Source organism: Molossus molossus, unplaced genomic scaffold, assembly GCF_014108415.1.
Source record: "Molossus molossus isolate mMolMol1 unplaced genomic scaffold, mMolMol1.p scaffold_m16_p_16, whole genome shotgun sequence".
NCBI classification, from domain to species: Eukaryota; Metazoa; Chordata; class Mammalia; order Chiroptera; family Molossidae; genus Molossus; species Molossus molossus.
Genome location: NW_023425351.1, coordinates 49,023,745 through 49,040,482, shown reverse-complemented (window position 1 = coordinate 49,040,482; position 16,738 = coordinate 49,023,745). Strand labels below are relative to the sequence as shown.

At 39.9% G+C, this 16,738-nt stretch overlaps 1 protein-coding gene and 1 long non-coding RNA gene across 3 annotated transcripts in view; one reads left to right on the top strand and one right to left on the bottom strand.

The window, feature by feature from the left end:
• The window catches only part of OXR1 (oxidation resistance 1), a 371,701-nt gene that overhangs the window by 292,666 nt on the left and 62,297 nt on the right, over positions 1 to 16,738 (bottom strand). The gene's annotated exons all lie outside the window — the stretch shown is intronic.
• Positions 10,807 to 15,422, top strand: LOC118631410. Its single transcript, XR_004959834.1, has 4 exons — positions 10,807 to 11,038; positions 12,151 to 12,346; positions 14,416 to 14,563; positions 15,045 to 15,422. It is a non-coding gene; the product is annotated as an uncharacterized LOC118631410 (long non-coding RNA).

The window sequence follows — 16,738 nt, the reverse complement described above, 5'->3', positions numbered from 1 at the left end:
TTGATGTGGTACAAATACTTCCAGAGCCAAGGCTGTAGGTGGCCCTGCCACTTGATGTGGTACAAATACTTCCAGAGCCAAGGCTGTAGGTGGCCCTGCCTCTTGATGTGGTACAAATGCTTCCGGAGCCAAGGCTGTAGGTGGCCTTGCCTCTTGATGTGGTACAAATGCTTCCGGAGCCAAGGCTGTAGGTGGCCTTGCCACCTGATGTGGTACAAATGCTTTCTTTTTTTTTTTTTTTTTTTATCCTCACCTGAGGATATTTTTCCATTTTTGTACAGATAGAGTGGGAGGGAGAGAGAGGAAGGGAGAGAGAGAGAGAAACATCGACGTGAAGGGACACATCGAGTGGCTGCCACCCGCACGACCACCAGGGCCGGGGACAAACTGCAACCGAAGTACGTGCCCTTAGCGGGAACCGAACCCAGGTCTCTCCGGACCGCAGGCCGACGCTCTAACCGCTAAGCCAAACTGGCCAGGGCACAAATGCTTTCTAAAGGCCAGGCAATGGCATGCAGGAAAGGACGCAGGTCTTTGAGTCTCATCAGAATCCCCCCACCTGTCCTCCATGCAGTTCCCAGACAACTGGAAGCAGAACACAGGGTATTGCGAGTCACATTTCTTACACATAAAGTCATGATGATGGCCCTTCAGCCTGCACTTGAAAACTGAAGGCGGCCCATCCTGAAGGACAGGGCAGCCTCGGGTAGTGCACTGAAGTCTTTGCAGATATTTCCAGGTGCAGAGAGACTTTGGGAGATCTATTCTTTGGGTCTTTTTCAACTTCTGAAGGCACTGATTGAGAACACTGGTGAAAAGTAGATTTAAAGTAAGTTACAGTGCCAGACTGGAATCCGCCAGGTGAGGACCACCTCTGCCCTCCCAGCCACGGTACTGCGCGTGCCTAGCACTGTGCCCAGTACTGAGGCATCCAGCAGGCACTCAATATGTACCATACTTTCGATGAAGTGAATGAATAAATGAGTGAATGACTATGATGATTTGACAGTTTATCTCCCCTTGACCGTAGCCCATGCAGTGTGGCTGGCTTGTGACACTGGGAAATGATGAGGGTTATCCATGATGTCATTTTCTGACAGCCCTCAGTATATCACAATAAGTCAATTTTATTAAGTTAAATGATTGTTTTTAGTGAAGAAGTACACTCTGTGGCAACTGATGCAACAAGAAAAACCTGGCAGGTATTAATGAGGCCATGTCATTACAGACACATTCAACTAAATGAACAGCAATGATGCTAGATATTGGCCTACCTGCTCCCTAGTGAAGGGTCCGTCTAGGAGAGAAAATGGCTAGCTTTCCATAGATGGGGACAGGAAGGGAGAAGATTGCTCCTAAAACGTGGTCCCAGACGCCCAAGCCGAAGTGGTAGAAAAGCAAGGGGGTCGCATGAAGGGACTGTCTTGCTCACCTGAGCCCCAGTGGCTACCGCAGTGCCTGGCGTGCTGGAGAGGTTTGGTAAATGTAATCAAATGTCTGATACCTGAGATATTAAATGATTAAATCTTAGCTTAAGAAGAGGAGAAAGACTAAAATTTTGTATGAGAATTGTCTAAAAAATATGAAAACAACGATGCCAGTCACATTTGTTAGCCACTTAATTAGGGATCAATTTAATGATGCAGTCTTATGTAAAATGCATACAATAAATACAACTGCAACTCACAGGAAGCACACACACACACACACACACACACACACACAATTTATTTGATCTCTTAGATTCCTGAGTCTCCATTCATCCATCATCTGGTTGATAAGGAACCCTGATAAGAATCCAATTAAAAGAGGGGCTAGGCAGAGGGATTAATTAGGCTCGAGAGGTAATCAAATAGATGACTGATTTATTGTTATGAACTTTATCATGGATGGATGTTCTGGAGGCTACTTGAGCTACAAAGAAAAAAATGCAGGTGAAATTGTGCTGTGGAAAAAAACAACTCATAATACCTCATTGAGATGGATTCAGTTTGTCTCTTCAAACTACATTGATGCTATTAAATAATTTCCAACATAATTACTGTATCAATATGAATAAAACCAGACAATGGTGCTAGACATAATGAAAGTCAATTAAATTATTTGATCCCTTTGTCAAGTTTCTTTCTTATTGTGTAAATATCCCAGTGCGGTGTTTGTTTTCAGTAAATAATGCTGCTGGTGCTTCTGCTAGAAGTCAAGAAAATCATTAATGAAAAGCCGTTCAGGAAACAGCCAGTGTTTCATGTGAGCGTGAATATATGACTCAGTGAATACATTTACGAGTCGTCAGAGGAAGCAGGAAGTGGGTATGGCTAGAAGGATAATATATGCATTCTATTCCCAGCTATTTCTCTGTCCTCTGGGTGACCTACAATGACTCATCCCTCCATCCGAGTGCTTGTAGTGACTCAGAATTGTTTTTTAAAAGTGCTTTATTTAATTCTATATCCTAGATCATTTCCTCTGGAAAACATACAAGATTATCTTTTTTTAAGCTCTCTCCTCTATCTGTATTCAAAGTGACAGTTAATTAACTCCTCACTTATACAGGCGGAAGTGAAATGCTATTACATTTACAGCATATAACAGTGAAAAACTCAGGATGAAATTATTCTAGAAAATATTTTTCAAAGTTTTTGAATTATGGGACCTAAGAACACTGACTTTTACAGCCCAGAATTTGGGAATCAGCCCAGGTCTACCAGGAAAACACTAAATATATCTTCTGTGGTATCAGATTCAATGGATCATAATCTAAAAACACATATTCTCAAAGTGCTGTGTCTATAGGAATTATACAGAATCCAGGAAATCAGGTGCAGTGGCCCCTCCTGCATGTCCATCCAGTATCCCATGTGACTGATGCAGCTGGACCAGCCAACATTTTCGGTAACACTGTTCCAGAGGGTCATCACCTGTTCCTTTGTCAGTATCTCTTTGAGAGTTATATCAACATTTCTAAATAGAATGACTCATGGCTAACATTAGGGATTTGGACGTAGGCTCTTCCTTTTGACAACTGTTAATAAAATAAGACACTTTTAAAGGACAAGCATTTGACCTTGGCTATTTTTTTTTAAATCAATAGACAATATATCAAATGAAACTTTAACTTTGTTCCTCAAGGTTCTAAAATTGCTTTCCGCTGTCATTTCCAGGCTCTGATCCCGGGCTAATTTTAGTGTAAAAATTGTGAAGATGTAAATGATTATCAAATAGGCTGTACAATCTTGTTGAAATGTGCACAGATATTGGGTTCATGAGATTTTGTTTGTTTTGTGAAACAGAGACCTTGGCCAGTGCAGAACTTGAATGCTCTGACTAAGGCAAAACAAGCCCTTGGACAGATGCTGCTGGGCGGAGGGCACCAGCTGTAGTGTCACAAGTCTCCCAGGATGAGTCTGGAGCAGCATTCCCTCCTTCATTCCACTCCAGGTCAACTGGAGGAGTGAGATATACCAACTATATCTATTCACGTTTTATCAAAACTAACTGTGTGCAAGCAGCAAGAGCCCAGAATACCACATGGTTGGTCCTTCTCCTGGACCACGCAGTCAGAAAACATAAGAGAGCTAGTAAAATGAGTGTATACAAAATGATCCTCGGGCACCAAAGGGGCAGAAACTGAGTCCATCTGGGGAAGTGAGGAAGGCAGGCTTGGAGATGTCATTCAGACTGTATCCTGAAGGGCTGGTATTTGTTTGGGAATAGAGATGAGAAGGGTATTTTGTGCAGAGTGATAGGAATAAATGCAATATCAGAGTTGCAAAGGAATCTATCCCGATCCACAAAATCTCAAGGATAAGAGTAAGAGTGTGTAAACTGAGTGGTGGAGGGAGACCAGCAGGATAGATTGGGTGTATGTGTGCGTGTGTGTGCGTCAGGTTATTATAGCATGCATTTATGCCATGCATATGTTCACTTATTTCAGCAATTAAGATGTACTTTATTTTATAAACTTTTATCACCTCTGAAATCAGGATGCAGTTGGACAGGTTGCAGTTATGATATTGCCAATGCCCATGCACATAAAAGTTTGCAAAGTAGGTGCCAGCAGCTGGTAATAGAATGATATTTTAAGAAATGCTTCCCCAGGAGGGGGGTGGGGACAGGGAGGAGGGGGTCAATGAGAGAAAAAAGGGGGGACATCTGTAATACTTTCAACAATAAAGTTAAAAAAAAAGAAATGCTACCCCACTAATACTTCCGATGAAACAGATAACAATATTGTGTGTAACAGAACACTGATCTCAATGACTCTGAGGTGGAAATATTCAGAGAAGTCAGGCTTTCATTGTAAGGTTGTAAAAATGACCTCAGCCCATTTAGTTTTGCTTTTGATTTATGCAGGAGTGATAGATCACAGAAATGTTGTTTTTCCCTGAAGTTTAAAAAGTCTTTCAGCAAGAATAAAATAAAATATTTGAAGGGTTATAAGAAAGATTTGTCCCATATTATAATTTGCACATTTTTTTCTTCGTGGTACATAAAATATGGTTGTGTTCTATGACAACTGGCACCTTATATTTGATGAAATAGGTTACGTATTCAGCACATTTGCATAATACGCCTAGAATATAAGCACTGTGCTTGGTGCTGGGGATGGAATAATGGGCAGAACTTGCTATGTCCCAGATCTCACACTGCTTCCAAGCTACAGTCTTGCATGCTGGGCTGAAAAGCCCGGACTATGTTTTACAACAGGGACTCTCAGGGGTTTTAAGAGCAGGAATGATGTGATCAGATACGTTTTGAGGAGGTTAGCTCTATCTAGCAGTGATACACAGGAAGGCAGGGAAGGGGACTGGTGGTAGAAAGACTATTTCGGAAGATCTTGAAACAGTCTGTGTGACATGTAATGAGGGCTGAATGAAGGCATGGCCACGGGCGGAGAAAGAGAGAAGAGTATTCCATCAACACTATCTCCTTGCTCATCGTCATGCTCCAAGAAAACCAGCAGACAATGCAGACTGCCTTTGCATTGGTGGAAATACCATGCAGCATTTGGGAGCTATTGATTATCAACAGATTTTTCACTTTCAAATGATATGTATACTGCAGCCTTGTGTCTCCTGACTCAGAAGGCACCATGCTAAGTCCCAGGAACACAAGGAAGAACTGAGTCTTCCCAGGTGAAGGGAAGAGAACACCAACAGATGACGCGATTGCACCCATAGGATTATGTGCAGTACCAGAGGGGTAAGGTAGCCCTGGGAGAGCTCTAACTGGACAGCACTGCCTGGAGATGGACACAACCTCCAAGGGAAGTCACATGGGACCAGATACTTGAAAAAGTACAAAGAAGCCACAAAGTGGACAATGCAAGGAAGAGCATTCTGGGCAGAGGTAAGCCTGTGCAAAATGACGCAGCTGAGAAAGAACAATGCATATTTAGAGGAAGTTCCAATATATGCATGTGTCTATAGAGAACAGAGAGATATGAGAGCATGTAACCCACAGGGACTCACATCACAGTGAAGGGTTTCAATTTAATCCTAACGTACTCCAGACCCACCAAAGAACTGACTATATTTCAGTTTATTTAAATAGGCCTTCACATTTTTTTCACTCTAAATTGGATTACAAATAGAAACAACACTAAAGAGTTTCATCAAGTTTCAAAATAAACAATGAAAAGCAAGAGAAAAGATTTCTATTATGGTCCCATTGAAGTATGCAATTAATTTAAAATGCTTCTCAAAAAGTGAAATATCAGGAGCAGTAAACTGGTGACCAATGTGAAATTTTACTTCTTTATGAGTCCAAGATCAAGAGGCCTTGTTATCACAATTATTCTATGAGGCACTTTGACATAACAAGGAAAAGGTGTCTGTAGATACTGAGTGGTCTAAGATTTGCTTTTGTACAGATAACACAATATGGGGAAATTTCCATTTATTACAAGTTTCTCTTTTATATTCCTCAGTATTGTACATTTAAACAAAGAAGACATACAACAAATGGTTAATTTAACATCAATGTTTTGTTTTGCTGTCATGTTTACAGGATAGATTAAAAAATACTGCCATCTTTGAGTTCAGATTTCCATGGATCTCATCAATTTAAGAAAAGGCAAAGAATAAAAAATTGAGCTAATATGCTCCGTTTCTGTGTGGGGTTTGGTATTGATCTTAGATAGTTTTTAAGTTACCATTGAAGAGAATAAACCCCTTCTTTTTCCTAATTCTTTATTCACACGTGACCTGACTAGAAAGAAATCAAAGGTAGATGGAGTCAGGAGTTAGACCAGGGTCTGTTGTTTTACACATTAAATGTTCCGAGATATTTGCAGGTCTCTGGGCCCCTGACCTGAGCACAGTGGGCACTGCAGGCAGCACGCTCCCTCTCCCCAAATCGTCTCGTGTCCTTGTGTGTGTTCACTGTCCTGTCTAAGCATGTAGCAGCCTGCTGACGTCATACCATATATATTATTTATAAGTGGAACTCTGTCTCAACCACCAACCTGTACACCTCGGGAGAGCAAAAATCAGGTTATATTCATTTTTTAATCGTCTTATAATAAAAAGTCAAATGCCTTACAAAAATAAAAGCTAAAGAAATCTTTACTGAACTAAATTACAAATATATTTACAATACTTAATTGTTTTTATTGATGGTCTGAAGAGATGCAAGTATTTTTAGAAAACAATGAAAATGTAAACTATATAAAGCTTTGTCTTCTTGTGCTATTTTTAACTCATTAATGTTCCAACCAGCATGCATCAGCATCATCAAATCCAACATTTGAAAAAAATTGCTATTGCCCTGGCTGGTTTGGCTCAGCGGTTAGAGTGTCATCCTGGGGACCAAAGAGTCGCAGGTTCGATTCCAGTCAAGGACACGTAACTCAGTTGCGATTAGGTCCACCGCCAGTCAGGGTTGTGCGAGAGGCAACCAGTCAATGTTTCTCACGTTGATGTTTCTCTCTCCCTCTTTCTCCCTCCCTCCCACTCTATCTGAAGGTAAATATCCTCGGGTGAGGATTAAAAAAATTCCTATTATTCTAAATTAGAAACAATCATTATAGGAATGGCTTTGAAACTGAGCTGGTTTTGAAGTAAGTGATCAGATATGTACACGAAATTTCTCAAAATGTCAAAATTCTAAGAACAAATCCTTTACTCTGAGCAGTGTATGTTTAAAGAACAACTACTCTGTTGTATTTTCTGGACAAGTTTTTGTTTCTAAGTGAGTAAAATTCATCTGCATAAATATATATTCAAGCCAGTATATATACTTGTAGGATTTCCAATGTCATGCACTCAGATGTAGCCTGAGATCCCAGAGGGTTCAGGACAGAATGTCCAGATGACTGCCTCCCCTCTCCCCCCCAATTAAACCCTGAGCAAACAAATACAATATAACATTTATTTTAGACATTTAAGCTGTAAACAGAGTTGGGCTCCGCATCTCTAGTTTGATGGGTTCCACCTGCGCACAAAGAAATATTACTCTTTTTTGTTTTTTTCCCATTCTCTATTCTTGATGGGCATAGTACTGAATATCACTCTTTGCTGCTTTACAGAATACTGCCAATTCTAGAGGCAGGAAAAGTCAAGAAAACAACTTGATGAGCTGCTTGTTCTTGAAAATAAAAAACAAGGAGTTACTTTTCGGAGGCACAAAGGGCAAGTACTAACCACAGATTTGCGTTGTTTTTAACATTTTAAAAAATGTTTTTAAAAAAGAAAAAAAATCTTTCAGGGCTGTATACAATGGAAACATAAAAGCATTGAAAGAAAACCTCTCCTCTGCTCAAGATGTTATTCCACGTGAAATACTGGCGTGGCCCACAGGACATGTGGGACTGAACAGCTGTGCCGGTCAGTGGACTGCGGCTGCTTTGGCCACGGAAAACACCCCCTTGCAGAGCCCATCCTAGGCTGAAGACCCCAGACTGCCTGTCCTTGTTTATTGTTTCAATTGCTTTTGTTTTTCCTTTCCACTCCAAAGTTTAGAATTGCACTGATTTAGTGTTTTTCCCCTCACATACAACAAAAATGCAATGTTATATGGACATTTCCATTTTAACATTTCCTAAGTCATTCTAGTTTGCTTCAAAGAGATTAACTTAAGGGACTACATAGAGACAAACATATGGGGTCAATTATGGCCTCTGAGGTGATGGGGAGTATTTTCAGAAATGTGCACTTGGGATGTGGCCCGGCATAATTTTGGTGGAGTAAAACGCCAAGAAACTATGAGGACTGGCTTTGTAATCAGACCTTCGCTTTGGTGAAAGCAGTTGGCTCATTCATTCTTTCTGTCAGGTGTCTATTTCAAACACTTAGGCAATTGATCACTCAGTTATCTGAACCTCTATCACAACATGATAAATTAGGATTCATTCATCTCATGAAATATTATGCACCAATGCAACGCTGAGCTATAACTCTGCTGGCTTAGAGAAAGCATCACTGGACTGTGTGACATGAAAATTGGTGAAATACCAAATTTCAGAGTAATCTTTATAGTATATTTTTATTCTTGTTTAAGGCCATGTATGCATGTGAGAGAGCACACATGTGTTTGTGGTTTAAGCAGGAAGAAAAATGTGAAAGCATGGTCTCCACTGTCAGGGAGGATTTCGAAAGGAGATAAGGCATACATTTTCCTTCGTACATTTTTCACTGTTTTATTTATATCATTCTGCACAGGTTGCGTAATTTAAATATCTAATGAAAAAGTATAAGTGAAATTTAAAAACTTAATCTTGGATTTGTTTTAATATTTTAAAATTAAGCGCCCAGCTACTATGGACTCCACTGCCATCACTTACTTACCGCCTGTGTGATGCTGGAAAATAGATTTCCTTACCTTTTTTTATACCTCAGTATCGGAATTGGTACAATAGGAATAATACCGATACCAATTGCAGGAGTGGTTGTGGTAATTGTGTTAATGCATCTACATTCGGAATAGTGGCCAATACTAAATAATAAGCATCTTCCAGTTGTAAGTGGTTGTCTATCTGGGGCTTTTTCTGAAGAACTAATGTGCTAAGGTTTCTGGATAAAGCTATTGGTTTTGTGACCAAAGCATATTCTATGCAGATATCTGCTTTTGGTTCAGAACTTTGGATGGTTTTTGTAACTTATATATTGATGAAGGCAAGCACTGAAAATTTTTCTCATTATTTAATAAAGAGTCAAAGGGGGTAACACATGTTGAAGCAGGTTAATTCTTAATTAGGCAATTTCAACCCCCAAGATATCTCTATAATTCAGGAAAAAGCGATATATTCCAATTTAGTTTCCAGATAATTGTGGCATTCTGGCTTCCAAGAAGAAAACTGATGTTCAACTATAAATGTCAAGTCAGGCAGTGGAATGCTAATTAAGTAATCTGGTTAAATACGCAAGCTTCGAAAATTACATTCACTCCCACCCTCCCACCTGTGAACTCAGCATCAGAAAGGAAATAAAGCTTTAATTAATTAAAAGAATATAGTAATGTAAGATAATTTTGACACTTAAGTGATGTGAAACACTATCAATTCTGTTGTCTACATCTTACTGAAATAAAGCAGAAGAAAATGCAATCTTATCATTTAAAGAAAAGAGAGAACGATTTAGTGGGTAAAGAAAGTTGCTGTACTTCTGGTGTGGAAAATGAGTTTCTGCACCTGTGGTCTATCTGATGCTCTGAAGAATCACACGGGCATGCACCAGTGGCCATGAACAACGCAAAAGCAACGCCAACACCACCAAGAAATGTTCTATGTTGCTAAAACCACACCATTGTTACTTTAAAATAAAAAGTTCTTGAAAAGCTATTATCCTAAAAAAAAAAATGGACAAAAATTTTCATGACTTGTTTTTTAAAGTAATTATTTTAAAGTGATTTTAAACAATGTATTGATCTAAATACAACATATTAAAATATATAAGTGCTTAAGAGACTGTTATAATCCAGTAATTTTCCATCCGCTAGAAGAAGGAACCTCTCCTGGGTTCCTTGAACCCGAGTTGTTTTTGCAAAAATTCTTGAAGAGGAAGGTATGCATCAGCCATGACCACGAGGGTATTGACCATGAGCTTAACTAATCAGGAGATGCCAGACGGGGCAATGAGACATTCAAGGCTAGGGTCTAGTAAATGTTAAGAAACATAAAATAAACAACTTGTACAGCTACTAACTGCTGATATCTGCTTCTGTACATGTAGCTTGCTTGCTCTGCTAAACTCTTGAGTAACCCCTGCCCTATATATGCAACCCTCCCCTGAGCTCGGGTCTGCAGTTCTCCTCTGTGTAGGTTGGCTGCAGTCCCTGTGCAGGTAATAAAGCTCCTAATATTCAAAATTATTTGGTGTCTGAGTGAGGATGACTCTCCTGGGTTACAACAGAGACTTTTCATGGAGAATTAAAAGTATGACTATCTGCCCATACCATTAAAATAATTTAAGTCATACAATAAGAGGTGTTAGTAAATGACAGGTGGTGCTGAGGTGAAATTAGAAAAAAAAAAAAAAAAGTTAAAAAATTAGAAAACAGTATGGTTTTAAAAGGAGTCCAATGTAATGGATACAGCAAGCCAAGCGTGTCGGAGGTTTTCCCTTTCTTTAATACCAGTGCCCCCGGCAGGGTCCCCTTTCACCAGGACACAAATGGCAACAGGGATCCATCTGTTTGGGCCCATAAACACAAAGACTTGATTCCCCACTTGACAGAAACCAGAGATCTATTTGATAATGTAACTAGGAAACGTTTTCTCATAATAACAGAGGAAGTAACAACAGATGAAGCAGGTAGATCCACCTACCCTGGGCTGTTTTTGTCCTTCGTCATTTCTGTGCAGGCCAGAGGCAACCTTATAGCCCTGTGGGAGCTGAGCCGGTCAGATCTGATGAGCGTTCTGTTACCCGACAGCCTGGTACTTGAAGTCTGGCAAGCTCCGCCCACACCTCCACCTGAGCCCAGGCTGTTGGAGGAGGGGCTGGCATGCAGAAGAGCAACCAAAGAAAACGGAGACACCAAACTCCACACAGCAAGCTGCCGTTCCCTATGAAAATGCTGTACGGTGAGTATAACACAGGTGGGTATTAGGTGCAATCGCTCTTCAGTTATGGGTGGGAAATGTGCCTCTATACGTGTATTTTTGTTGTGGCATATCATCTAAACCAGACAATAAGATGTGTGGACAAATGCTAGGTAGCACTGTGGTAACATTTCTTTGTAGCATACCAACCAACAAACAAATTCACAGAAGCGATTTAGAGATAGTGCCCTTATCAGACTTTTATCCATCAAAGAACAGAAAAGTATTAGCATCAACACCCTTCTCACTATAATTCACTGTGTTTTTACTATATGCTAAGTGATAGTCTCACAGTGGCCTCTGAGATAGGTACTATTCATATTTCCACCTAACGAAAGAAAGAATGGAAAATCAGCAAGGTTGAAGAAGCTTGCTCAAGGTCAAATAGTAAATAGCAGACATGGGACTTGAACTCTCTTCTTCAAGACTCCAAAGACTGGCTTGTTAACCACTTTACCACATTCCCCTCACCTTATGACATTATTTTCAGTAGAACCCTGCATACTACCACACCATTCTTCCAAAGTATTAAAGAAAAATACTTAGATAAGGTAGATTTAGTAATTTAATGCGAAGCATAACGAGAGAAGCCTCAGTTAGTTACTGTCAAAGTAATACCCTCAAAAAGTTAAAAATGCCTTAAAAATATTTAACTTTTAATACATTTTCAAAATCTGGGATGTGGATGTTGATATTAAAAATAGAAATATGATCCTTAGGATTAATTTTCCCAGCATCCTAAAAGAAGATGGGGGGTTTGTTCTCTCTCCCAGTGGGGTTTGCAAGATAAAATCCACAAATGTTTGGGTAGCAAACTAGAAGACATTTCAGGTGAGGTGTCTAGTGACTATTAAAGACCAGCTCCTGCGTAGCCTTTGCTACATGAGAAGAGACTAGAAGAAATGAATTCAGAAAGCACTGTTGTTTATAACCCCTAAATTTAAAAGCAATTCAAAAAAAGCAAATTAAATAAAACAAAAATAATTAAAAAGTTACACTAATTTAAAACAAAGATATAAATACAATTTTTAAAAGTAAATGTCTTCTGAATATTAATGAGAACAGCAAAAGCAACAACTCAACTACAATTTTCCATTATTTTGCTCTAGGTGGGGATTCTACGCACCTTTCATGCAATATCTCATTTAATCATCCCAACAACAATGGAGATGGGACCCTTATTAAAACCCAAATTGAATAGAGATGAAGACTGAGGCACAGAGAAGTTAAATTACTGGCACAACATCACGTGGCTGGTAAATTAAGGAGACCAAAGCAGTGCTCATCGAATTCCAGACCTATCAGGTGAGTACAGGGCCCTCTACCAACATGCTTATTATCTCTGGCCCTGTACCTTGAGCACATTGCTATCATTTCTTGAATCCTAACTGTGGGCTGGGTTCTAAATAGCATTTGATTTAACTCTTAGAACAGATGTGTAAGAACAGCATTACTGCCATCCCCATTTTACAGCTGATAAAACTGAATCTCAGAGTATTTAAATAATTTGCCCCTCTACAAAGTAGCTACCAGCCACCAAGTTGGTGACTCCGAAGACCTGGCTCTCCATCCCTGGACTGCCTTCTTTTCTGTGTGCGGGTCTGCAACTCTGCTGGTGACTTCCTGACAATCTCGTCATTAGGTAGTACCAGTTCTGCAGGAGTTCTCTGGGCACACAGCACAGTATACACATGAGCACTTGGCACAGGGTTGGCTGGTCTCGAGGCCAAATTCTGCTATTTGCTCTCTGTTGACCAAGGATAAGTTACTTAACCCCAATGAGCCTCCTTTGAACTGAGGATAAGAAACCCCACTTCTTGTGGCAGCCCAGAAAAGAGTAGATGTTCAGTTAAGTAGTAGTTCTCTCACCCAAGGCTCCCCCAACACAACTTAAAATTATTGACCAGGTTTTAGAAAAATAAAGGTATAGCTTCCTCACAAATAGAAATTGAGAACTGGTAAAAAAATAAATAAAAAAAAAAAAATTGAGAACTCTATGTATAAAGGGTTTATAAAGCACTCCCAGCTCCTAATCTGGTCAAGTAGAATAGTGCTGTCCAATAGTCACATAATGTAAACCGTATATGTAATTGTAAATTTCCTAGAAGCCACATTTAAAAAATTACTTTAATAATGTTTTATTTCACCCAATGTATCACTCTTCTTCATACTGAGTCTGGGAAATGCAGGGCGTATTTTTTTATTTACAGCACATGCTGGTAGGAACTATACTGGACAATGGCATGATGTGTTATGTAGGATCATTTCTCTGGTTTGCGGAGAGCTTCTCAATCTTTCTCTTTCCTTATGTAGTGCACTCTGGATCTAGATATCACCGGTCAACGTCTAGTCCTTGTGCACCAACCTTGACCTCTTATGTTTACCTCTGTGCTGATATTCACACAGGCAGTTAGATTCACCCATATTACAAGGTATGTGGAACAGGGTCTGAAGTGCTCACTAGAAGCTGAATGCCTGAAGCATTTGTTTGTCCTATTCATGTGGTGTAACTGCCTTGTATATTTACGTGCTTCTCTGTTTGCCCACATCTCTCAGCTCAACTACAAGCCTTTTAGAGCTTTTTTTCTGCATCTTTACAGCCCCAGCTTCCAGCACAGTATTCGCACACATTAGAGGATGACAATGCATTTTAGAGGATGACAACAGGCTCCCTTGAGGAGCCACCTTGCAGCCTTAACCCATCTACCACAGTACCTTGGCACAGACTCTCAATTCATTTTGTCTGAGAGAGTGAATGTTGCTTTATTGGCTAATCTGACAAGTTCTACTGCTCTCAATATGAAAATATAGGCATTAAAGAGATTCCATGAGAGTCATAGGAGGTCATCTCAGAAAGTGAGAATATCAGCTGCCATCCCCCATTCACACAATGTTGTCAAGTTGGGACCATTAACTTGGCTTTCTGATTCCTTATCCTGTACTCTTTCCACTGAGTTACATTATTTCCTTCTGTTTATTTTCTTCCAAGGGAATAGAGCTCTCCCCAAAATCAGAGGTCAAATATATTGAAATAAAACATTTTGAAATACTGATAAAGACTATATGAACTGGTGGGAAAAACAGAAAATGGTAGTGCAGCCTTCACATTAAAAATGAGGAGAAACTCCATTCTATGCTAACTAGCCTTTATTTTGAAGATGTAAAGAGAGACATTTTATTCAATGCAAAAATATGTTATGAAATTAGATACTAAAGCATTACATTTTTAAGCTAAACTTTATAAGATTTGTAGCTTTTAGAAATAATATTCCCCTGTATATTGATATGCTCATTATTTTGTTAAGGGATATATCACGAGGATGCTGATGCTTTTACACATCATTTCCTTAACAAAATGGCATATTTTTTCACAGAAGTTCAAGAGATTGAGAAATGATCTCACGATGGATTTTAAATGGCCATTATCTGGAGATGAAGAGCAGTGTAAAGATTAAGAAGTGTTTGGAGCATAAAAATCTGAATTCAAACCCTAACTATGCCACTTACTGCTATTGATCAGAGGTATATATAATGGACAGATAATACTTTGTTTTGTTTTGCTTCCCTGACAGTCATCCCTGTTTCTTTGGAAGGTACAATGTACCACTTCTCTCCATGGGTTTGAGTTGTGCTGACCCCTTCCCTGCCCAGGGGGAGCATGTGGTTCAGGCCAGGCAGACAAGGAAAATGATGTTCAGTTCCAGAAACGTGTAGATCTGCAGGGAGGGCGGCACGGCTGGTCACGAAGGGCCGGGGAGCAGAGAGGATGTGTGCAGGCAGCTATTGGACACTCAGCCACCTCAGCGGGGAGGCTGTGAGAAGGCAGCCCGGAGATGGACAGGGGGACGATATTCTCTGGGCTCAGGCGTGACAGAAGCCCGTTCTTCACTGAGAATTTCTGCAAATAATTAACACCTAGGTTTTTTGTCACTTGAAATTGTAATGTCCTGACAAAAATTCTAAGTTATCAAACTTCCCTTAACTTATATTTTTTCTGTTTTAGTGGCATTCATAACTTCGCAGTCAAAATACATGATGTCATCATCTTTTCAAAGCACACTGAAGGCTCCAATCTTTTTGGAGATTGTCTACGTGATGCCTCAGTATTACAGCTCTTACTGATTTTTTTCAGTGTTTTTTCTTATCACTTCTTCAGTCCTCAATTTTGTAACAAAATTGGCTTTTCTTATGCTTCAGCAAGCAAAATGCAAAATTCTGAAAAGCTCTTCTGTGACTTGGTGGGAGAATAGTGTTGCTTAAACCACTGGGACCGCAGTGGTTCAGACGATCATACTGCTCCACCGCCTGCGGAAACACGCATGCAGGTGACATCACCTCTTGCGAAGTGACAGCAGGACATGCACAGCACGCAGGCACTTAAGAGAAATACAGTATTAAACTTGTTCTTTAAAAAAAGTTTTTATGTTGGTTATTTTGGGTTTAGGGTTTTAGATTTACATAGGAACATTTGGTAAATAATAGACTAATCTTCTAGGCAAAAACATAATAATAATTTCAGTCCAATTATTTTGGTAGATGAATTTAACTGATAGGTTAAAACAGAGAAATATTTATTCTGTTATATATCTACAAGGAAAATCAAGGAAAGTATATTTAAAAGAATGTTTCTCTAAGCACTGCTTAGAAAAGTGAAAACTAAAAGTAACTACAATCTAGAAATAAGGGGATGGAAAAGTAAAATGTATAAAATAATATACCACAATTAAAAAATATATATAATATATAGAGATAGATATTTATATATTATATATTTTGTACTTATGTTTATATATATACATATATACATAAACATGGACACATTTTGAAAACAATGTTGATGGAGAGAAGCGAGATGCCACAAGATACATACTGTATGACGTAATTAATATGTAGTCTTAGAAAACACAGAACACTAAATTTCTGTATTTCTTCATTCAACACATATTTCTGAGGTACCTACTTCATGCCAGCCATTATTCTAAGCACAGAAAGAATGCAATCAAAGAAGGCCTCTGACCTAATAAAAGCTTATAATCTAGTGAAGAAACAGACAGCAAACATAAATGCATGCATACAGGTATACCTATGCAAATTCTGTCAGGTGGTGGCACCTTGTGTGGAAGAAAAATAAAGCCTGAAAGGATTGTGAAGGAGGAGCAACTATAGATGGATTGGTCTCCCCAGCCCGCCATGAGGTAACTTTTGAACAAAAGCCAAAGGTAGGCAGTGATTTCTGAAGCCCTGTGAGGCAGGGGCAGGCCTGGGGAAGGGTAACCCAAGGGGAGGGGCACGCGAACCCAAGGCCCAGCGATGGAAATGTGCTCCCGAAACAGCTGGGAGGCCAGTGTGCCTGCAGGGCAGGGAGCAAGAGGAAAGTGGGGAACTGAAGGTTGGGTCACACAGGGCCTCTGTGAACATGCCGAGAACTCGGGATATTGTTCCAGGGGTGATGGAGACCACTGATGGGCTAGGAGGAGGAGAGTTAGATGCTCTAAGGACCAGTCTGGCTGCTGGGTGGGGAAATCACGGCGAGTGTCGGGGTATTACTGAGAGAGAAAGCCAAGCACAGCTAGGAGATGGTGCAGCAGTCCCGACACAGTATCAGACGAGTAGGCCTAGGAAGTAGGCGGAGCCGGTGAAAGGGACTGGGATGATGATATACCTTATTTTCAAGGCAGAGCCAATGAGACATATTGT